Genomic DNA, 25705 nt, shown 5'->3' with positions numbered 1-25705 from the left:
TGTAAGTTAATAAGTTCCCTACCACATGCTGACTCTCTAATGGGGACCGATATTTTGCCTAAACTAAAAGCGACGCAGTGCTCTGATCCTACAAATTGATTCCAACTGTAGACACATTTCCTGATATGGTGTTGTGGTAAAACTTTTATCTTGCTGTCAGAAAGCTGACATGCAAGTCTTGATTCCACTCATTTACTGACTGCTTTATCTTGCCCGGTTTTTAAACTATGTGGGTATCATTATCTCTAAACCTGGTAAAATGAGATACTTCTACTGCCTGTTCTAACAATGGGCCCTAGACATTTTCAGTCCCTATTCCCTTCAGGGCATAGTTTTGAAGACAAAGTGTAATTATTTCTATACCAATTGCTAAGTGATACAGTGCTATACAAATGCTTAAAAATGGGAATTTTTCTGATATCATGAGAGGATCCCCAAATCCTCTGAATTTATTAAAAAATTGTGTATTGATTTTTATATGTTGAAACTTCTGTCACCTTCAAAGTACTCTCCGTTTGATGCAATACACCAATCAAGATGTTTATTCCTCTACTCAAAACAGTTTTTGATCTTATCAATTTTGATGCCTTTTAGTGCTTCTGCCATTTTTGTTTTTGCTTCTTCCACATCTGCAGAATGTGTCCCTTTGAGGACTTTTTTCATCGGGAAAACAAAACAAAGTCACTCATGGCGAGATCGGGTGAACAGGGGGGGTGGGGATTGGAGGTCAGGCCATTTGGGGTCAAAAACTGCTGAACACTCAGCATGGTGTGGGCAGGTGCATTGTCATGGCGGAAGAACCGGTCACCTCTTTGCCACAAAAAAATTCTCTGAAGCTGGACGCAGCCTCTCACAACGATACTAGCCAGAACACTGATGCCGATGGGTTCTTAGAACACTTACCTAGAGGTGGAGACCCATGCTGTGAGAGGCCCACCCTCCACTAGAAAATTATGCTTTTGTGGGGAGTCCCCCCTCACACATTTAAACTACAAAATCAAGGAATGATCAAGAATTTTAGGCTGATTCTACTGTGATGTGGTTAATACTGTGTATTACCTTAGCTGGGCCAAGGTGCCTAGGTATATGGTCAAACATTATTCTGGATGTTTTAGTGAGGGTCTTTTGAATGGGATTAACATTTAAATTGGTGGACTGTAAAACAAATTGCCCTTCATGATGTAGGTGGGCCTCTTCCAATCAGATAAAGGCTTTCACAGAGCAAAAGAATGTTTGATGTCCTGCTCTGCCCTAGGGAGAATTATTCAGCAGTTGGCCTTTGAACTTAAGCTGAAGCATTGGCTTTTTCTTGGATCTTCAGTTTGATGGTTTTTTGACTTGAACTTCAGTATCAGCTCCTCCCTGGTTTCCAGCCTGCCAGCCTATCCCGCAGGTATTAGATTTGTCAGCCTCCACAATCATGTGAGACAACTGCTTAAAATAAATAAATAAATATCCTATTTGTTACGTTCTCTGAAAAACCCATACAAAGATATGTGATACAATTAATAATTAAAACAGATGTAAATTGCATTGACATAATATCAAACTTTCATTATGTATAAACAGCATTACTGTTAGTATGGCCTACTAAAATGTTAGATCAGTGTGCCAGTGCCAGAGGTGTGCAAAAGAATTGCATGAGAATTAGATTAGAAAAGAAAGTTTTTGTTGTAGTTTTTTTTTTTTTCAGAAAGTTGATCAGAGAGAGAGGGAATGGATCCACCTCTCCAAGATTGGAGAGGGGTTCAGAGGCTTAAAGAAAGGAAAAAAATGGCGTCAGGTGCTGTTTAAAGCTTATCTTTGAGCAGACAGGTTGCCATGGTGATGAGTGGTAGCTGAAACACAAATTCTTAGGAGAAAGATGTCAATCTTAATGCCTTGTGACTCATTCAGGGTTCAAGGAAAGGAACTATTGTTGTATATGAGTTCAAGGAGAGCAGAGAAATTTCATGTTGGCCTTGTCATTTCAATTGCTTTTCATAAGATACTTACATTTTATAGTGTCTTAATCTTCATTTTTTAAAAATTTATGGTCTATGGTAGATGATATTCACCTCTCCAAATAAGTAGCATTCTCATGGTGTGGCTATCAATCAAAATAAGTCAGTAACCCCAACTAACAGATTTAACCCGTTCTCCCAAGTTTTAATAGTATCTTCCACTCAAAGAAGCACCATATCTTCTTTTCTAAATGCCTTGAATCAGTCTTTGCACAGAAAAGCATTCTGTCTACTCCTTTCTCATGATTCTCTGTAAGAATAGGATATTCTTATTTAAGAATATGGCTACTGTCACCATTTTTACCAATTTGATAGTCCAAGTATTATTTGAGATTGACCTTTAGCCATTCTGTCCTTAAAATGTTTACTACCAGAATTACAGTATTTGAATTCAGTCACTTCTAAACATGGCCCCCATCCTTTTGTTCCTTGTGGAGCCATTCTTCGTATCCTCATCTAATTTTTATGCTTTCATTTTTGCATCTTCTTAGAGTACAAAATCTTTTCCTCCCCGGAGGCTTCCAAAATTGATTCCTCTCCTCAGTCCTTTCCTCTGCTGTTTGGAACCTTTGTGTCACTGTAAATAAACTCATTCAATAATCACTCTCTCCCTTCTTCCACAATGTTCTGTCACTTGTTTGCTTTGACTAGCAATTGGTTCTGCCATGACAATACATTTCTCTCTGCCTCTCTACTGTGGAATTTCTCCAATCAAACGTGATCCAGAGATCCAATAGCAGATTTGGATGCCTTCCCCCTCCCAGATTTACAATTTACAACTAGAAAGTTTAAATTTAGAAAATATAAATTATTGTATCCCATGCATTCCCATCCTTCTAACTTTTTCATGATTTTACTTTTCTTGCAGTTACTTATTAACATCACAATACCTTTAATTCCTTTTCCCCTAAACAATCTGTCCTGCTTATATAGGCCTCTCTGAATCAATACTACATTATTTTTCTAGATCTTCATTATATAAACATGCTCTTGTAAATGTCAAACTATCTAGTTTTAAGTTCCTTTGTCTTTTCTAATCATGTTAGTTCTCTCCATTCCTTCAATCAGATAGGAATAAGAAATGTTTCCCTGTTTCAATCTAGACTCCTACATATTCCAAGGACAGTTTAATATCCAATTTTGGTGTATTACAAGACTATTGTCAAAAAGCATAAAATAGTTGAACTGTAATGCCAGCCACGCCTTACAACTAGAAAGTTTAAATTTAGAAAATATAAAGTATTGTATCCCATACATTCCCATTCTTCTAGCTTTTTCATGATTTTACTTTTCTTGCAATTACTTATTAACATCACAATACCTTCATTTCTTTTTCCCCTACACAATCTGTCCTGCTTATTTAGGCCTCTCTGAATCAATACTACAATTCATTTTCTCTGCTACTAGGCCCTAAAGGATTAAATACTATTGGAGGAAATTATACAGTTATGCAGACTTATGAAAATACCTGTAAAATATGTGAACTAAAACTAACTACAGCCAAGATCTTAGGAAAACCAAAAATCTCTTTTGATTCCTCTCTTAATAACAACCTCCTATTCCCTTCAAAACTGAATTCTAAATATTTACTCTTCTCCACAGTACTTTGATCATTATCTTATCTCTGCCGTATAGATAAAATTGAGACCCTCAGTTAACATACCTACCACAACATAATTTCAACTTCACTTCAATACACATTTATTTCCCTTAACCTTAGATAATATGCTTCATGCTTATTTCTGCAGTACACTTGTCTGACCTCATTCCATTTTATCTGCATTAAAGTATATTCAAGTATCTTTAGCCTTAAGAAAATGAAAACACACACATACATTTCAAAAAAAGACTCCTTTTATATTCAATTTTCTCCTACACTGTATTGCTGTTAATTATTCTCATCCAACTTTTTACAATCTATGTCATCATTTGTTGGTCTCAATTCTTTACCTCTCATTAATGCCCCAAACTTTCCATTCTAGAGCTAGTCCCCATCATTGTACTAAAAAATGTTGTTAAAGACACCAATGTTTACCCAATACAAATCCAAGTTACAGTTCCATCTTATTGTCCCAGACTGGTTTCATGAACTTAAATATATTAATTGCATTCTTCTGACTTTTTTAGTTGAGCAAACATATTTGAAGGCAATATGTTAGTGCAAAGTGCTATGCCTGCCACTAGATGTAAATGTTAGTTGCTGTCCTCAGAAAATTTATTTTCTAGTAAATAATTCAAGCACTTTACAAATTGTCACAGAAATACTGCAATTGAGACTATTGTTAAAAATCATATCATAGAGGGACCTAACTTACCATGGGAGTCAGTAAAGGTACCTTAAGAAATTTTCATTTTATGCGAGACCTGAAGAGAAAAGAGAACACTTAACATCTTCTCTCTTTCATCTGAACCCATAGAGTCCATGTTCAAATTCTCTGACTCTTATCTCCCACAAGACTACTATTTTCTTACTTTCATTCTCTTTCCTTATGGTTTTACCCACCACTAATTGTAGTAATCCTATACCTTGGTCTACACTCTACTCGTTCTCTAACTGACCAACTTCCTTTCGATGCAAGATCAAGATCTATTTAACTTCTCTGGGCTAGATTAGTTACATATATTTATTGTTCCCAGTAAAACCGTATGGATACATCTATTTCCATATTTCTTTGGAATTATGTATTAAACTGTTTTCCCTCTTGACTGTGAGTTTCTTGAAGGAAAAAAAAATGTGTTGTATTTAAATTTATAGCTTCAAATTTTTAAAAAATGGTGTCTGAATAATGAATATTGAATAACTTTTCATAAATAAAATAAATGAATTAATATATGAACAAATGGAAAATTAATGGATTGTCTTACTGGACATAATTGCTGCTAATTTGCAGGCCCATTTACATGAATAATATCAAGATTGGTGAACATCTAGGATTTTTAATATGGTTAGGGAATGATATTGCCTGGAAGTCTATGTGACAGAATAGATTTTGAAATAAGATATGGGGTATTTTTAATTCATGGTCATTCTTGTTGAACGGCAATCTAGGACCATATGGACAGGTAGTCTCAGCAGTGGTTTGAAAAGTGAGGCAATGGAGTGTTCCTCGATAGAAAACAAAGTAATCAAGGCAAGCCTTAAAAATAGTTTCTGACAGAAATAGATATGAAAATCAATGTTCTTATTTGTGAAGATTTTGTTGGGGTCAGGAGAGCCAATAGCAACATTTGGTAAACTCAAAGGACAGAGTTGTACCGTAAAGCACAGAGCAAGACTCGGTGTCTTAACAAGCTGGAACAGCACTTACTATCCTTTTCAGGCCCAAGGTAAAGCTAAGTAAGAGGGAAAGAATAGACTGGAAAAGTGATGAATGATTCCCAATCCTCTTTTACCATAGTGGTGACACACAGATCCTTGGGTAGATATGAGCATTCTAAAAGGGAAGTTTTCCACTCCTTTTATTGAAAATCTGGGAAGCAAATGTCTTTCATAGTGCTTCATTGCAACAAGGGGAAGTTGGAGTTAAAGATGAAATTATGAAATTTGTGTTATATAATAAAAGTACCCTCTACTTTTACAGGTAAAGAGTAGAACCTGATTATAACATGTAGAAATACAACCATTTCTTAGTAAAGTAGTTAGATCAGGGATGTGTTTGCAGAACCTAGACACAGGAATACATTTGTGATTTATTAGAGCTTAGACGGTTAGTTTCAGCACACAAAGGACAGGGCAGTAGATGCTTGGGCATGCCCAGTAGATGTGGTGAAAACTGAAACCAGCCCCCAGAGAGAAATTAGGTGATGCTGAAACAGTAATATCTGTCAAGAAAGTGGAGAAAAACAATAGGAGATACTCGTTTTCTCCAGTGTTATAATAATGCTTAGATTTCCTCTGCAGTGTTGAGGTAAAAGAGAAGATATTTCAGACATTATAACATTATGTACTATCGTGTTGTGGATACTCTGAGAAGCAGGATGAATCTCCACCAAAAATTTGGTTCAGATGTCACTAATGATAATAGCAGACACACACACACACACACACACACACACACTCACCAAGAGTGTATGAAAGTTTATTACTAACTGAATAACGTGATTGAGGAGAAGACACACTTCCTAAACTATCTGAAAAATGACTTTAGAAAGTTAAGAAAAGAGGCTAGCTAAGGATATTGTGTTTATGGGGTGGGACTGGGGTGAGAGTTTCTAGGGGAGTTAACGAGGTTTGAGGGCTTTTAATCTTCTGCCGTCCAAAAGGGGAGCACTCAGGCTCTTTTGTCAATTTGTCCAGTATTGAGGGAAAAGGGAACGAGGGAGTAGTGAGCTTATAAGATGTCAGCAGTCATATGTAAATAAAATAGAGTCAGACTCTTATACCTCTTACATACTTCCCATTCTATAACACAACCACTGTCTTTTGTCAGACCTAACAACAAAAATAGCATTAACTCATTATGTCACCTAACACTCATCATATCTTTCTAGTTGTCTCGTTTTTCTTTACACTTGCTTTGCTAAAAAAAAAAAAAAAAAATCAGGATCCAGCAGGGTCTACAAACTGCATTTTTTTCTCTCTTAAATCTATTTTATTAAGTTTCTCTTTATGTCCATGTCATAGAATTATGGTTGATATCAGATGTTGTAGAATGCCCCATTTTCTAAATTTCTCACATTGTTTTGTTGTAGTGTCATTTTACTGATTTCTTTAGTTTCATTATTTACATAAATTATAAGTTATATGTAGATACGTGATTAAATATGAGTTCAGCATTGTGCTAGTTTACACCTGACACTATATACTGTACATTGCATCAAATAATGAGAAACATGCTATTTGCTTATTTCACATTCAGAGATTCTAAGATTAATTGATGATTCAAGTGGTGACAATTTGATCTTTCCATTGCCATTTGGTCTGTTTATTCTACAATCTCCATGTAATCTACTCTTATGTAAATATCTGGGTCCTCACCCTACTCTACCAAAAGTGTTCTTGATAAGCCACAGCTTTTGACACAGTTTCTCTTTTTTCTCGTGGCAATTTTCTTTCTTGACTTTAAAGCACTATTGTAACTTAATTTTTTATTTCCCTTTCTGGTCCCTCTGCAGAAAGTTTCTGCAGTTTCTCCTGAAGATGGTCTCTCACTTTCCCTAACTTCTAAACAGTCCAGAATCCTAACATTTAGGCCTGAAACTTTTTCTATTTAGAGCAGTGGTCTCAACTGGAGATAACTGATCTCATAGTACACTTGGCAATGTCTGAAGACATTTTGGATTACCATAACTAGGGAACTGCCACTTGCAAATTGGGGGTGGAGGCCCAGGATGCCACGCAACATCCTATAATGCACAGGGAAGCATTCTAAAACAAAGACTTATCCAACCTATCATACCAATATTGCCAAAGCTGAAAAAAACATGATCTGGCATTACTCCTCTGTTGATGTCATTCTGATGTCTCTCAGATTTAAATCTTCCTTGGATTGCGATTCATAAGCCTATCTATTCTTTGTCTCAACTCAAATAACTAATTAGCATTTTGTTTATGTACAAAAAGTTTGTTATGTACAAAAAGAATTTCCCCTTTCCTTCTTACATATCCCTTCCAAATCATTCCCAGTTTCAGTGGAAGGCAATATAATTCAGAGAAAAACAAAAACAAAACCAAAAGCATTATTGACTCTCACCCAAATCCATGTTTTACATTAGGATTTTCTGTTCAACCCTCAGAATATATCCAGAATCAAACCGGTTTTCAATGCCTTCACTGGTCCAAGCCTCATCATCTCTTGCTTATATTATGGCAGTAGTCACCAACTGGGATCCATGCTTTTGACTTCAAATATTTTGATTCAAGTTTCTCTTCTGTGTAATTATTTCTAACTCACCTGTACATTTCTAACTCGTCTCAGGTTCCAAAACATTCTGCCATACATTTACCTCATTTTTAATGTAACAAACATGACTATCTTTTTATAAAAGGGGGAATTTATATTATTTGATTTAAGATATCTGCATTAAAAAGAGTGCCTGGCATATAGTAAGTGGTTAAGAAGTTAGTATTTTCTTAATGAAGGTAAGCTCTACATTTCACACTTAAAAACTTTTGCAACATAAAAATGAAGTTTAGGGTAAAATATGCCTCTTTTATTTTAGAAAGTGACACATCAAAAATTAAAAATGTTATTATATTGTGTGAAATTATCACAAGCTGTATTCAGTACCCTATAAACACACATATATATTAGAAAAAATGGCATAGATCACCTCATACATTATAGTAATTGATTTTAACAGCTTATTATCAGCAACAAGTTATTTTAGAGACTGGATATTTGTAGATGCAGTATATAACATAGAAGTTATAAAGGTTTATTGTGCTTACCAGTTAAAGTTGATGATGTGTAACTTTAATTAAATGTGGGAAAATGTGTTTTCTTAATGCTGCAGGGTAATTGGAAAAGATAAGAGGAACATTTGATAATGAAATGTGTCTCTTTTTCCTACCCAGAGACAAATGCAAAATATCATGAATAGTAAGTCTCATTCATTTTAAAAGAAAATATGGCCTCAGTGTTTCTTTAGCTACCAAAATACCAAGGGGACTGTACACCCTATTTAACATATTACATTCTGATATCAGTAATTATTTCTATTCCTCATATAATAGCTGTTCTAATTAAGGATAAATTTGTTGCCAAACTCAATTTATGTTTTTTTAAAAAAAATACAGCTAAAATTTCTCATGAACATTGTTTAAAATATATCTCACTTTGACATCTGTGCCTCAAGCAAACTGTTCAGTTCTAAGCTTTGCTTATACAAACATATTTAAATTTTATAGATTCAACGAAATAAATACATTTTAAATGATTGATTAAAGGTAAAAAGTAGTTTAGGTAAAATTGCTTAAAGCCATCATGTTGAATTATTTCTACTCAAAGTAAGCTGATCTTTCTATCAAAATGCAATAAATTGACTTGATCGTTTACCACTATTTTATTATCTTAAAATATTTTTTCACTGAATGTGAGGATATTAATCTTAAGTATTGTTTTTTGTGCTTTTTAATCTTTCTTAGGTACATGACTTAGAAAGTACAAGAAATTTACTTTTTTAACCTAAGAAAACATTTGATGATACATTTTTTGATTATGGACTCTAATTTCACTAGATTTTACCACATGATCTATTGGTTTCCTAATGCCACAGTAACAAGATACCACAAACTGAGTAACTTAAGAGAAAAAAAAATTTCGGTCTCATAGTTTAGGCGATCGATAGTTTCTCCCTCTGAGGGAGAATCAATTTCATGCTTCTCTTCTAACTTCTTAGACTTTCCAGCAATTTGGGGCATTCCTTGGCTTGCAGAGCACTCCAATCTCTTCTTGTATTTTTGTATGACTTCTTCCCTTTTGTTTGTGTATTTCCAAAACGCCTCTTTCTTATAAGGTCACCTGAATTGGAATCAAGGTCTGCTCTAAATCATTATGACCACAACTCAACTAATTTGCATTATTTCTAAATAAGGTCACTTTCCAAGGTTCTGGGTAGACATAGACTTTAGAGAACCTTATTAAATTTTGGGGACACTGTTCAATCCAATACAATCTGCACTTTGCCTCTGTCCCAAAACTCACATCTGACCCATGTACAAAATATATCCACCCAATCCCAACATCCTTCAAAATTGTAACACATGTTCCAAGCCAAGTAACTTGATCACATAACTGGGTGTAATAACAAAGTTGATACATAAAATTAGCTATTATACATTAAAAATGCAACTTTTATTGTTTTTGGTATGCATATTAAAGTTTTATTGTAAAAGCATTCCATATTCAAGTAAGTTATTTTAAAAAACATGATATCCATATTAAGTCAACATGTTTAAAGCTACAGTAGTTTAAAACATCATATTCTTTTGAGACCTAAGCGTTGTCCCCAATTTACAATGTGTTGACTCATGATATTGCAATTTTATAAGCTTGTAGAAGAAGAAAACCTTCAGGAGAAAGCTCTGTGAGACTCTGGACAGTTGGCAGTGAGTTACAGCTGCCAGTCAGTCACACAGTAATGAGGATGAATAGTCCATACAAGCCATACTCTATGGTATACTGTGTCACCAGATGATTTTGCCCAACTGTAGGTAAATGTAAGTGTTCTGAGCACGTTTTAGGTAAGCTAGGCTTAGGTGCTTTTGATGTTCAGTCGGTTGGGTATATGAAATACATATTTGACTTACAATATTTTCAACTTACAGTGGGTTTATGGAGATGTAATTACATCATAAGTCAAGGAGCATCTGGATATATTTTTAGCTTAATTTATTAGAAATTTAAACTAAATTAAGCTTAAAAACTTTAGCTTGTTTTGTTCTTAACTTTTATATTGCTAATGGCCCCAATATATGTTTGCTGTGCAAATCCTTATTTTAGAATTCTAGGTATCCCTAATGTATTTCAGTTATTCTGGTTACAAATTAGATTCATGAATGTCTTAAGTTTCATAACAAACACTGAAAGGCAGAAATAGTAATTTTATAATTATTTGCTCTTTGCACGTATTCTAACTAGTCTCTCTATGTGCTCTGTGAGGTAAATTGGAATTATATTTTCTGAATGCATCTAAAATTATGGATTTTTTTGTTTAAAATTAAGCTAGTTGACTGGGAAAACATTTGATAATAGGAAGTTATTCTCTAACTACAGTCTCTCATTTTGCAGATTTAAGGACACTCATTATTTTACTTAATACATGTTCATTTGCAGATATAACTTATAAAAATAGACAATTTAGTGTGGCTGAGTTTATGTGTGTGTAGCAACTGATAAATATGCTTTGAAGCATTTTACAAAGTGCAAATAAACAAAAAATAATGGATTTTCTTTTGACCCTGTTACTTTTCTAATTACTGTACCCGAATTGGTCATCCAAAGAGTAAATGTTAATCATTGTGCAGGCCAGGTGCCTCCATGTGTTGCACAAACTACTTACTGCTTGGCAAATAAAACAGATGAGAGATGTGGGGAGGGTTTCTAGAAGCATGTCTGGACAGAGCCATTGCAGTAGCACTATTGCTGCATTTTAAGTCATATAATTGTAAAATAAACATAATAAATAGGCATCAACAATCACTAGACTTCTAGATAAATACCAAAGAAGACTCATAATTATGTTTGCTTCTTGTGAGTGGCTCTGATGATATTATAATGCTTACATCAATATTTTGCTGTTAATAACTTTTATGTATTTATGTGGTCTCCTCACTAGAAGAACCAAAACACTCATAAATAACAAGTATTTATTAAATCCTTTCTAGTGTCCTCAAGGTGGTATTAACTCTTGTACAGATTTAGAAGTAAGCTTTTGTGATAACTGAGATGACAATACATCATTGTGGCTGTCTAGGGTATCTCTAAGGAAAAAAAAGAAAACATAAAACATCTGACTCTACCGTCAAGTCCATTCCACTCACAATCTGTCATTTGGGGCAATATAACTTACTTTCTATTCCAGTCTTCCCTTATGGGAATAATAATAATAATAATGTCTATTTTTTAAAAGCATAATGATAAAACAAAATAATACAAATTAAATATCTATAATTTAGCCTAAAATAAAATAAATACTCATTAGATATTAGCTTATAAATTTCACCATTCAGAAAAATTATATGTTTTCTAAAATATCTTTTCCATCATCCTCAACCATCTTCAGACTCATATTTCCATTGCTTCCCCCTTGCCAGTACTATTCATAGTGCAAACTACATTTCCTTTATATTGTAAGCTAACATCTCCAACACTCATAACTATTTCAGAGAACTCCAACTAAAAACCTTAAATGAAACTTATTAATTGTGACTATATTATTTTTGTTTGTTTGTTTGTTGAGTTAGAGTCTCACTCTTGTCACCCAAGCTAGAGTGCAGTGGCACTCTCAAGACCACTGCAACCTCATCCTGATGGCTTAGGCGATCCTTTAGCTTCAGCCGTCCAAGTGGCTGGAACTATAGACGCACGCCACCACACTTGGCTAGTTTTTGTGATTTGTTGTAGAGATGAGGTCTCACCAAGTTTCCCAAGCTGGTCTCGAACTCCCAGGCTCAGGCAATCCTCTCACCTTGGGCTCCCAAAGGGCTGGGATTACAGGCTGAGGCACCGCTCCCAGTCATTTATTACTATATTGTTTTTATCCTGGTTCCCCTCCTTATTCCTTAAATGCCCATTAAAATATTTCTCTGTACTCAGTGAATGCTAAGATACTCTTCTTTACTGTTATAGTTGGACCTTATTCTTTTACCACCTATATTTAAATTATTGAACAAATGACTCATGCTCTCCAACAATCTATTTCCTTCTATTTACCTATAATACAGGCCCCTATTAGTGATCTCAAATGATGTGACCACTTTTGAATCTTTTAACTTACCCTTGCTCCAATGATTATCCTAAGTTTACTTAGCCCATTCAACTTGGTGTTATGTCAAATAACTAAGTGCTATTGAAAAATTTAAAAAAGTAGAGGAAGAGGTATATTATATAAGATGCAAACTAGAAGGAAAAAAATCTGGTTATTATCAAAAAGGAAATTTAATGTAAAGAATTGGTAACACAGGTGGTGGATGGGAGAACATAAACAGAAGATAATGAAACAACCCAGAGTTTTTATAGCACAAAACTAAAGGGACAAAGGGAGCTGGCAAAATTATTACAGTTCAAGGGAAGTTTACTTAACATATTCACTCCCAATTATGGCTCTAACAAATTGCCAACAACTTATTTGCTTGTTACAACAAATATTTACTTTTTTACAGTTCTAGAGTAAGAAGTCTCAAATCAGTTTCTTTAGGCCTAAATGAAGGGTAAGGGAGTGCTGCACTCCTTGCAGAGGTTCTAAGAGAAAATTTATTCTCTTATCCTTTTCAGTGTCTAGGAGTGCATTCTTTGCCTGGCATTTCCTTTCTCCATTTTCAAAACCTCAGCTGACATCTTGCCTCATTTTTGATATTGCCTTCCTCTTCTGTAGGAAAATCTCCCTTCTGCCTTCCTTTTACAAAAACATTTGTGATTTCATTTAGGGCTCACCCAAATAATGGAGGATAATCTATTCATCTCAAAATCATTAACTTAACCTGATGTGCAAAGTCCTGCCGTATAGATGACACAGTTTTCAAGGATTAAAGCCTGAATATTTTGGGTGGCCATTTTCCATTCCACCATAGTCTGTTTTCTAGTATCCAAAGATTAGTATTCATTCCACATGCAAAATACATTCATCCCTACCCTACCTCATCAAAAATCTCAACATATTATAGTACCATTCAAATCTAAAATCTCATGCAAATACTATCAGTTCAAAAGTTCCAAATCTCAGTATCCAAATCATCTAAATCATCTCTATCCTAGGGCAAAATTCACACCCATTTGTAGACCTGTGAAACCAGAAAACAGATTATGTGCTTCCAAAATACAATAGTGTGACAGGCATAGAATCATAATTATTGACATTCTCATAATAAATAACAGAAAATTAAAGAAAAAAGAAATCATCAGTTCTTAGACATTTTGAAATCCTATTGATTAGCAAAACTCATTAGGTTTCAAGACCTGGGAATCAGCCTCTGTGAATCTTGACTCAATCCTCTAGACTCGAAGACCCATTCTCTATCCTGAGGCTCTGACCTTAAGTCATACCCCTCTTTTCCCTTGCAGGAGACATATGTTTACTACTGAGCAGTTTTATCAGACTATCTTCCGCCTGTAGAATTTTGGGAGTCAGACAACTTTTTATTCTTTTTTTTCCTCTCTTTGTTTTTTTCAGTGCAAGCTGGCAGAGTTTCTGATGAAGTAACATCCTCAAATTTCCTCAACTTGTGTGTCACCTGTGTAAGTCATGGTGATTTACTTCATTGCACAGAAGTGTCCTCTCCAGATATTTTCTGGATAATTCTATCTTTATTGCTGGTTTTTCCTGCGATAGTTGAGGAAATCTATGAATCATATGCTTAATGTCTTTAAAGACTCCTCTGTGTGAATAAATATTAATTGCAATCTTTTAAAACTGTGTTGTTTGACCCCATCCTTGAATTTCTTTTTAGATACTATCACTTTTATGCGAGTGAATCTCTTAATTTTAGCATCTTTTGAAACTTGAATAGTATGACAATTTCTCAAGTCATAAAGTTCTTTTTTCTTTTTGCTCAAAGGTTTTTCTTTATCCTTTGCATTTTACATTTTACTGAAAGCAGCAAAAGTAATCTATGCTTCAACTTCAACATTTGCTTGAAAATCTCAACTAAATATACAAGTTCATTGCTTACACGTTCTGTTTTCCACATTACTTTAAGACAGAAATCACCTAATCTTTCTACTACTCAAAACTCACCTCAATCACGTGTGTAGTCACTTTTCCCTTATAAATGAGCATTCAAAGTTTCAATGAAAGCTAAATTCATGACTGGATCTGGATAAAAGACACTGACATAGTCTGAATATTTGTCCCCCCCAAATCTAATATTAAAATTTGATACCCAATGTTGGAAGTGGGGCCTAGTGGAAGGTGTTTTGAGTCATGGAGGTAGAACCCTCATGAATGGCTTGGTGTCATATCCCTGGTAAACTTGCTTTATTAGTTACAAGTACTAAATGTTAAGCACGGTTAAAAAAGAACCTGGATTCTCCCCACCTCTCTGGCTTTCTTCCTCTGATCATGGGATGTCTGATCCCCTTTGCATTCCACCATGAGAAGGAGTTTTCATAGGACCACACCAGAATGAGATGCTTGTGTCATGCTTCTTGTACAGCCTTCAGATCCATGAGCCAAACAAACCCCTTTTGTTTGTAAATTACCCAGACTCAGATATCCCTTAATAGCAGCAGCAACAACAGCAACAGCAACAAAAACAGATTAAAACAGTCACATAGGAAAGGTGATGTCTCCTAGAGATACCCACTGTGATGAAGTAGGAGAAAAAAATTAACCTGGTTTCCCTTTCCCTTCTAGCTTCAAAAATCCTATTGTTTCCTTTCATAAAAGTAACCCAACTTAAGTCAGCTAGCCTAGGAATTTTGAAAACACAGCCTTCAAGGGTCAGCTCTCTAAAGATAATCTATAGAACAAAAGAGGATCAAGAAATTGATCTGAAGGTAAACAATTTCAGGGCTGATTCTGGAGGTAGGGTGAAGCAAGTGGTGTTGTCGTCTCATTCATAAAGGTCAGGAAACGTGGCATTTGATTAAAGGTATGAAATAACTAATGGGGTAAACCATACAGCTATCTTGGAAGAAAGCATTCTCAGCAGAAGGAACAAAAAGTAAAACACCTGAAGAGGAAGTTTAGGTGCCATTGAGGAAAACCAAGGTAGTGTACATGGCTGGACTTTGGAGACAAAATGAGAAAAAGCATATAGGTCAGTGTGTGATAGTCAAGACATTGAGAGGCTAGTTATATTGAATGCTGAATGTACTTAGAAAAATGGAGTAAGTAATTGCCATGTGTGGTTATTAGGGTTTTGTCTGTAGATATTATTTGTATTGTATCCTACACAATTTATACTCTGCACATTATAGCCTTGGGGTCAGTACATAAAGTATATGTGCATTTACATAGATTATGTAAAATCTAGTTGCTCCTTTTACAAAATTCAGATTTTTTTTTAAATGAGTAGATAGTCTTTGGTAGGTCTTAATCAGAGTAGTGATGTAATGTGTTATTTATTTCAAAGATATTACTTTGAAACTTCTTTTGAGAACAAATGGTAGATAAGAAGCAAAATAAAAAAGTAAGAACACTCATGCAATAATCTAAGTGAAAAATCATGGTGATTTCAACTAGCAGAAAGTGGGATAAGGACTGGTTGTCTAATAGATTTATATTGAAGCCAAAATCAGCAGCATTTGCTGAAAAATTGCATATATAGTAGGAAAGTAACACCAGAATCTAAGATGACTCCTAAGTTTTTATTCTGGTATTTGAAAACAAAGCAACTGAAATGCCTCCCAATCTTGATTTTCTTAAACTACAAAATGAAAAGCATCCTTTAGCAAAAACATATCAGGATAAATTATTTTAGTAGAGTATAATCAAATAATTAAGACAGATATAAAATATTCACTCATTAAGGAGAAACTGTTAAAAGAAGATGCTTTGGGAAAAGTTTCTGGAGTTAAAATAGTTGATTTCTGAAGTAGAAGAGGTCAGTGTGTGATAGTCAAGACATTGAGAGGCTAGTTATATTGAATGCTGAATGTACTTAGAAAAATGGAGTAAGTAATATCAGAGACTGTAAGTTAGAAGGCAAAATAACAAATAATTAAGAGACCTTTGTGAGTAGATAGAGTGAGGTGAGGACAAATTGAGATGAAGCTGGGCATATGAATCTCGAAGGATATTGTGCAATTTTTTTTTCTTTAACTTTAGGAGTAATGAGAATATTTTAAAACAAAGAAACTGAAATGCCTCTCAATCTTGATTTTCTTAAACTACAAAAATGAAAAGCAGCCTTTAGCAAAAACATAACAGGATAAATTATATTAGTAGATGATTATCAAATAATTAAGACAGACGAGGCTGAGAGCTCAGGAGTTTTCTGGTTTGTGAGGAGTGGAATGGGAAAGGGCCATTTGTAGAGTTAAAATCTACAAATAACAAAAGAATAATAGTTCAGAAAAGTATATATGAGAGCAAATCACTTTGTAATGAAGTAGAGTAAAACTGGAATGTCAGCAGTATTAAGTTTAATTCTGAAATCTCTATGAGTAGGGAACTTGCTCAGAAACAAAATAATTTATTGTGGCTTGGAAGAATGGACTGATAGACTGGTATAGGCATTTTTTTTCCCAAATTTCTTATTTTTCAACTTTTGGAAGCTGCCTTGTTTGTCCAGTGACTGACTACCATGAGCGCTGGAGAAGAGGTTACATAGATCTTTATAGCTTACTCTTTTTTCTCTCTCTCTCTTTATAGTTTTAGGGATATAAATGTCTTTGGGTTACTTAGATGCATTGTATAGTTGCAAAGAAGTCTGGGTTTTAAGTGTACCCACCAGGCTTTCCATGTACATCGTACTTGATAGGTGATTATTTGTCACTCCACCTGTTCCCAATTTCCCCTGTCTTATTCTCCAGTTTCCATTATACGATTTTCTATGCCTTCGCAGGTTCTTAGTTTATTTCTGACTTATATGTGTAAATACGTGGCATTTAGTTTTCTGTTTCTGCATAAGTTCACTTAGGATGAGTTCTCCAATTATATCCATGCTGCTGCAAAAGGCATTATTTTATTATTTTTGATGATTGAATAGTATTCTATAGTGTGTGTGTGTGTGTGTGTGTGTGTGTGTGTGTGTATATATATATATATATATATATATACATATACCCATTTTTATTATCCACTGATCAGTTGATGGGCATTTAGAATGATTTGACATCCTTGCAATTGTGAATAGGACTGTAATGAACATGTGAGTACAGGTGTATCTTTTGTATAATGACCTCTGTCCCTTTAGGTAGATACCCAGTAGTGGGATTGCGGGATCAAATGATAGATCTACTTTTAGTTCTTTGAGAAATCTCCATGCCTATCATCATAGAAGTTGTGCTAATTTGTACTCCCTCCAACAGTGTATAATTGTTCCCTTTTCTTTGCAACCACACCAGTACCTACTGTTTTTTTTTTTAATTTATTTTTATCTTTTTTTTTTTTTTTTTGAGTTGGAGTCTCACTGTCGCCCAGACTGGAGTGCAGTGGCCACTCCCGGCCACCACAACCTCGACCTGCTGGGCTCCGGTGATCCTTCCACCTCAGCCTTCCAAGTAGCTGGAACTACAGGCGCACACTACCATGCCCGGCTAATTTTTTGATTTTATTGTAGAGATGAGGTCTCACCTGCCCAGGCGGGTCTCGAACCCGTGGGCTCAGGCAATCCACTCACCTCAGCCTCCCAAAGGCACTGGATTACAGGCTGAGCCACCGAGCCCGGCTTCTTTTTATATTTTAATAACGGCCATTCTGACTGATGTAAGGTGGTATATCATTGTGGTTTTAATTTACATTTCCCTGATGATTAGTGATATGGAGCATTTTTTTACATTTTTTTTTGGCTATTTGTATAACTTTTTTGGGAGATACCTGTTCATGTTAGTTGTCCACTGTTTAATAGGGTCCTTTTCTTTCATCTTGTTGACTTGATTGGGTTCTTTGTAGATACTGGATATTCTTTTTTTTTTTTTTTTTTGTCAGATGAGTAGTTTGCCAATATCTTCTCTCATTCTGTAGGTTGCCTATTTGCTGTGTTGATTATTTCCTTTGCTGTGCAAGTTTTTATCTCAGTTAAGTCCCAAATATTTATATTTGTTTTTGTTGCATTTGCTTTAGGGATTTTAGCCATAAATTCTTTGCCTAGGTCAATGTCCAAAATAGTTTTTTCTAAGTTTTCTTCTAGGATTTTTATGGCTTCAGATCTGACTTTTAAATATTTAATCCATCTTGAGTTAATATTTGAGGAATGTTGAGAAATGGAATCTAGTTTTATTTTTCTGCGACTGTCCAATTTTCCAGTACCACTTATTGAATAGGGTATTCTTTTTTGAGTAAATGTTTCTGTCTGTTTTGTCAAAGATCAGTCATTTGTGAGTATTTAGATCCATTTCTGGATTCACTTGTGTGTTCTATTCATCCATGTGCTTGTTCTTGTAACAGAACTATGTTGTATTTATCAGTACAGACTTGTAGTATAATTTGAAATCAGGTAATGTGGTGCCTCCAGAGTTGTTATTTTTGCTTCGAATTGCTTTGGCTATTCTGACTCCTTTTCGGTTCCATATGAATTTTAGGATTTTTTAAAATTATGTGATTAAATAATGTTGGTAGTTTGATAGGGATTGTGTTGAATCTGTAGATTACTTTGAGTAATATAGTCATTTCAACAATGTTGATTCTTCTAATCCATGATCATGGAATTTTTTTTTCCATTTGTTTCTGTCTTCTAAAATTTCTTTCATTAGTGCTTTGTTCTCCTCATAGAGATCTTTTACCTCTTTGATTAAATATGTTCCTGTGTATTTTAGCTTTTTAGGCTGGCATTGTTAATGGAATAAAGTTCTGATTCTCAGTGGTCACTATTGGTATATAACAGTGCTACTGATTGTTGGTATTGATTTTGTATTCTGACACTTTACCAAATTCTTTATCATATTTAGGAGTCTTTTGGAGTAGTCCTTAGGATTCTCTAGATATAACATCATATCATCAGCATAGAGATTGTTTGATTTATTCTTTTCAAATTTGGATGCCCTTTATTTCTTTCTATTTCCTGATTGCTGTGGGTAGGACTTCCAGGAGTATCTTGAATAAAAGGGGTGAAGTTCTGGAACTTCTGTTCCAGTTCTGAGGGGGAATGTGTTCAACTTTTCTCCATACAGCATGCCATTGATTATTTGTTTGCTTTATATGTCTTTTATTATTTTAGGGAATGTTCCCTCTATGCCTATTTTACTGAGGATTTGTATTAAGAAAGGTTGCAGAGTTTTATCAAATGCTTTTTCTGTGCCTATTGAAATGATCATCTAATATTTGTTTTTAATTATGTTTATGTGGAGGATCACATTTATTGATTTGTGTATGTTGAACCAACCTTGCATCCCAAGGATAAAACCCACTTGATCATGGTAGATTATTTTTTGAGTGTGCTGTTGAAAACAGTTTGCTAATATTTGGTTGAGAATTAATGTCTCTAAGTTCACCAGGGATATTGATTTTTAGTTTTATTTTTTGTTGTGTCTTTTTCTGGTTTTGGTAAAACTGATACTGGCTTGTAGAATCAGTTAGGGAGAAATCCCTACTCTTAGACTCTGGTCTTTTTTATGGAATAGCTTCAGTAACATTGGTATCAACTTTTCTTTGAAGTCTGGTAGAATTCTGTCTTGAGTCCATCATGTTCTGGACTGCTGTTGTTGTTGATGTTGTTGGGAGACTTGCAATAACTATTTCAATTTTTATACTTGTTATTGGTCTCGTCAAGGTTTCTATTTCTTCTCGCTTCAAGATTGGGGTTTGTGTGTTTCCAATAATGTGTTCTTCTTCTCTAGATTGTCTAGTTTGTTTGCATAGAGGTGTTCGTAATAATCTTGGATGATCTTTTGTATTTCCATTGTATCAGTTGTAATGTCCTCATTTTCATATCTGATTGAACTAATTTGAATATTCTTTCTTTATTTCATAGTTAATCTAAATTAATCTAACCAGTGGTCTATCAATTTTGTTTATCTTTTCAAAGAATCAACCCTTTGTTACATTGAAACTTTGTATTTTTTTGTTTTCAATTTTATCTAGTTCTGCTTGATATTGGTTATTTATTTTATTTTGCTTGCTTTAGACTTGGATTGTTCATGTTTTTCTAGTTTCTTGTGGTGTGGTATTAAGTTGACAATATGTGTTTTTTGGTCTTACTAATGCAGACCTTAAGCGCTATACATTTTCCTCTGAGCAGAACCTTATCTTGATTTCATTGTTGACCTAAGGATCATTGAGAGTCAAATTATGAGAGTGGGACCCAAAACAACCTCAGAATTTATTTACCAAAACTTGTGTATTTATTCTTACATATTTAAACTTTAGTCACCTTAAAGGACTCTCTGTTTGATGCAATACACCTATTGAGACACTTTTTTCACTGCTCAAAACAGTTTTTGAACTCATCAATTTTGATGCCTTTTAGAGTTTTTGCCAGATTTTTTGTCTCACCTATTCCACATCAGCAAAATCCTTTCCCTTTGAGGACTTTTGTCATCCAGGGAAACACACATATAAAAGAAAAAAGTGTCCTGGGGCAATATAGGGTGAATATGGAGGGTGAGGCACAGGGTTTATGCCATTTTTGATCAAAAACTGCTGTGTGGGCAGGTGCACTGTCAAGTTGGAAGAATCAGACACCTGTTTACCACAACTTGAATGTTTCTTCCACAAATCATATGGCCTTCTCAGATAAAAACCTTGATTGGCTGTTTGGTCTGGAGTAATAAGTTCCGAGTTTACTACTTGGAGTCTACCCTTCAGAAAGATAATTCCTGTTTTGTGGGTTCCTCTCATATGTAAGTTCGAGGTTTTTGTTTGGTTTGCATGTTCTTCTTGGGGACAATTTCTAGTTTTATTCCACTATGGTGGTCTGAGAAGTTGATTAATATGATTTTGACTTTTTTGGATTTATTAAGACATGAGTTATGGCTTATCTAAGGTCTATCTTTGACTATGTTCCATATATTCTTGAGAAAAAAAATGTATTTTCTATAATTTTAAAGTGAATGTTCTGGAGATGTCTGTTATTTCCATTTGCTTTTGACTCCAATTTAACTACAATATTTTTTTGTTTACTTTCTGCCTTGATGATCTCTCTCTATTGCTGTAAAACTGTAAGCTCTGGTGTTAGGTGCATATGTATTTAAAATGTTATAGCTTCTTGTTGGATTGATCTCTTTATCATTATCTAATAATCATCTTTGTCTTTTTTTTTTTTTACTGTTGTTAATTCAAAGTCTGTTTTATCTAGTATGAGAATGGCAACTCCTGCTCACTTTTGGTTTTTATTTGCATGGAATATTTTTCCCACTTTTTTTTTACCTTGAATCTATAAGAGTCTTGGTGTGTTCTGTGGGGCTCTTGAAGGCAGTAGATATTTGGATTGCATTTTTTTTTTTTAACAATTCTGCAAGTCTATATCTTTTAAATGGGACTTTGAGACCATTTAAGTTCAGGGTTCATAATGATATGTTGCTTAATATTCTATTTATTATGCTGAATGTTACCTGATTTTTTTTCCCTCTACTGTGAGGATAAACTATAAGCCTTGTGAGCTTTATGATCCAGTGTTTTTCTACTGTTGTATTTTGATCTTTTGTTTTAATATTTAGAACTCCTTTGAGTATTACTGGTAGAGCCAGTCTAGTGGTGACAAACTCCCTCAGTGTTTGCTTGTCTGAGAAAGGTTTTATTTCTCCTTCATTTACGAAACCTAGATTTTATTAGAAAACTACAGAAACCTTGGCTAACTGTTATTCTGTTTGAGGATATAAAATCCTTGACTGACTGTTATTCTGTTAGAGGAGACTGAGGATAGAGCTCAAAATCCCTCTGGTGTGTTGAGTTTCTGCTGAAAAGTCTGTTGTTAGTTTGATAAGTTTAACTTTGTGAATTATTTGATACTTTTGTTCCATTGCTCTTATGATTCTTGCCTTCACATTAACTTTGCATAACCTGATGCCTGTATTTCTGGGAATGACCTTTCTACAGTGAATCTTCTGGAGGTTCTTTAGACTTCCCGTATATGAATATTTATCCTCTGGCATAAATCTATTTCTTCAAATAGATTTTCCAAACATGTTGTATTCTCCTCTTCCACAGGAATATCTATGATTCTTAGGTCTGGAAACTTTACATAATCCCATATTTCTTGGAAACATCATTCCTTTTTGTTGATTTTTCTTTTGTCTGCTTGGGCTACTCTAAAGACTTGCTTTCAAATTCTGAGAATCTTTCCCTGCTTGTTCTAGTCTACTATTAAAACTTTTCATTGCATTTTGTACTTCCTTAAATGAGTCATTTTCAGAAGTTCAGCTGTGTGTGTGTGTATGTGTGTGTATGTGTGTGTGTGTGTGTGTGTGTGTGTGTGTGTGTGTACCTATCTTGTTGGAAAATTTTGCATTCATGTTCTGATATATATATTTAATTTATTTTTGTTGGTTTTCAACTTTCTCCTGAATCTCATTGAGTAATTTTATAATCAATCATTGGAATTCGATGTCTGTGATTTCAAAGATTTCATTTTGGTTAGGGTCCATTGCTGAAAAGTTAGTGTTACCTTCTGGGGGTATAGAAGAATTCTGGTTGGTTTTTTTTCAGATTGTCAGAATTATTTTTCTGATTGCTTATTATTTGGATAGTCTATTTCTTCTTATCTGGATTTGGCAGGAGACTAACATAGGCACTATACAATTCTCTTATTTATGTATAAACTTGGTGTGGTGAGTTTCTCAATGGTCAGCTGTGGGGATCCTGTGTTGGGTACCTGTACTGGCTCAAGGTATCCTGAGAGTCCAGGGAGGCTTAGATAGTGGTGTTATCTGGAGTCTAGGATCAGATCTTCCCCAAAGTTGGTCTACCTTTGGTCAGAAGATAGCACTTGTAAAAGAGAGTCAGCTGTGATGATGATTGTGATCTTCTTGCTTGGCCTGTTTTCCCACCAGAAAGACCCAGCCAGCTTAGTGATGGGTGGAGCTGTGGGGATTGCCCATGATCTCTCTCTGTCTTGAACCTGGAAGAGAGCTGTGTGGGAAGAATGCTCAAGCTACCCACCTGTATGGATGATTGCTACCCTAATGTGTATTGAGAAGAATTCCCCAGTCACTGGGGTAACATTGTCATGTTGTATAGAGGCTACACAAAAGATTTTAAATGGGGCATGAAAGGTTGCTATGGCAATGAGTCCCACCCAGCTCCCTCATCTTAACCTTTGGCAGTCTGTATTTAAAATGTCAAAATGCTGCCGACCTCAGGGCCTCAGGTATTCTCATGGCAGCCTGCCCCAGCCAGGATAATTCTGCTACAGCAGAATGTTACCTTGGGGACCACTCCTTCCCAGGCTGGCTAGAAAGTAGCCTGCAAGAAGGATTGAGTTCCCAGGAAATGGTGGTTGGATCCATTTAGGGTTTCTTTCACTGCACCACTCCACATGGGTTTCAGCAGAGCATGGCTCTAGATAAAGCAGTTTACTATGAGGGACTGGAGTCCCATGAGTCTCAGGAGACCTTTCAAGTCCATGGCAGGAGCACAAAACTCCTGAATTTCTGAATTCCTTTCTCCCACCACTAGAGTTGCATCTGGAGCCTGCTTGTGGTTTTTGCCATGATGTAGGCAAGTATCTATATGTAAATCTTCATCGGAGCCTGTATTAACTGTTGCAGAGGATTCTAATTTGAAGCTGGTTGGGACAAATGACTGGATACAACCATACCATTTCTTTTTTCTTTTTCTTTTTTGAGTTGGAGTCCCACTCCATTGCCCAAGTTGGAGTGCAGTGACACACTCACGGCCACCCCAGCATCACCCTATTGGGCACCAAGGATCTTTCTGCTTCAACTTTCCAAGTGGCCAGAACTATAGGTAAATACTACCACGCCCAGCTAATTTTTTGATTTATTGTAGAGACAAGGTCTAACCATGTTGCCCAGGCTGGTCTCTAACCCATGGTGTCAGGCAGTCTTCTTACCTCAGCTCCCAAAGTGCTGGGATTACAGGCTGAGCCACCGAGCCCAGTACCATTTCTGTCTACCAAAATACTCTTCATATTCCTATCTTTGTTTGAAATAGAAATGCTTAGTACATATCCTTAGAAAAGTAATTGTTAGTAGTTGAAGCTATACTGAGATCCCTGTTTCAGAGTGTCATTATGCTCAATTTTACCTATTTTAGTATTTCCCTGAGACAGACACAACAGCTCATTTTGGTTTATTGCCTTTAATATCACACGAGATTCTTTTGTTGATTTCATAATAGAGAAGTGTACTGATAATGACAATGTTAATGTTTATGATAACCAGGCCAAAAGTACCTACAGCCTTTATTAACCTATCTGATGGCTCCTATAAAGAAGTGATTTTAGAAGATAGTACCTGATATGGATTTTCCCACCCTACCTTGCTCACTCCATCATCTCTAATCTTAACTTATAACCATAAATAAGTCTCAGGTGGATGTGTATTCATATTATTTATTTTATTATGTAGCATATTTTAGAGTAAAGGTTAATAACCATGGAGATTATTATTTACAAAAGTGGACATACAGCTGGGTTCGGTGGCTCAGCCTGTAATCCCACGCCTTCGGGAGGCTGAGGTGAGTGGATTGCCTGAGCCCGTGGGTTTGAGACCTGCCTGGGCAGCGAGACCTCATCTCTACAATAAATCAAAAAATCAGCGGGGTGTGGTAGCGCATGCCTGTAATTCTGGCTACTCGGAAGGCTGAGGCGGAAGGATCGCCGGAGCCCAGCAGGTCGAGGCTGTGGTGGCCGGGAGCGGTCATTGCACTCCTGTCTGGGCGACAGAGTGAGACTCCAACTCAAAAAAAAAAAAAAAGTGGACATAATATTCTCTCTCACTATATCCATGCTGGTGGCTATTGGCCACATCCACGGTGCTCTGCTACATGGCCACATGACTTGTTTTGGCCAATGGGACAATAATAGATGATGTATATCAGAGACAAAAAAGAACTTTTATGCTGAAGCCTATCTCCTCTTGCTGTTCTCTAGAGCTCTTAGGCTATCATGTAAGAAACAAAAGCTCACTGCATGGTAAAGAACCACACAGTGACAAATGTGCCATCTCAGCTGAGGACTTTAGACCAACCAGTTTGCCAATCACCAGACATGTAGGATAGTTATTCAGATTATGCTGCCAGAAACTGGCCTGCGAGTTGACCACAGATGAGTGAGATAACCCAGGAGACATATGACTCACACCATAGTCAGTCTACCCAAAGAATCAGAAGCTATACAAAAATGGTTTGTCTTTTAAACCACTGTATTTTGGGTAGTTGATTATATAGCAAAATCCAGCTGACAAAATAAGAAGGTATTTATTTTAGAGATATAATTAACTATTCATTTTTTTCACATCTTCTATAATTAGAAGTAAAAC

This window comes from Carlito syrichta, unplaced genomic scaffold (assembly GCF_000164805.1).
Source record: "Carlito syrichta isolate Samal-C Ts95f unplaced genomic scaffold, Tarsius_syrichta-2.0.1 Scaffold304474, whole genome shotgun sequence".
Classification (NCBI taxonomy): Eukaryota; Metazoa; Chordata; class Mammalia; order Primates; family Tarsiidae; genus Carlito; species Carlito syrichta.
The sequence above is the reverse complement of the archived record's forward strand: the minus strand, read 5'-3'. Positions refer to the sequence as shown.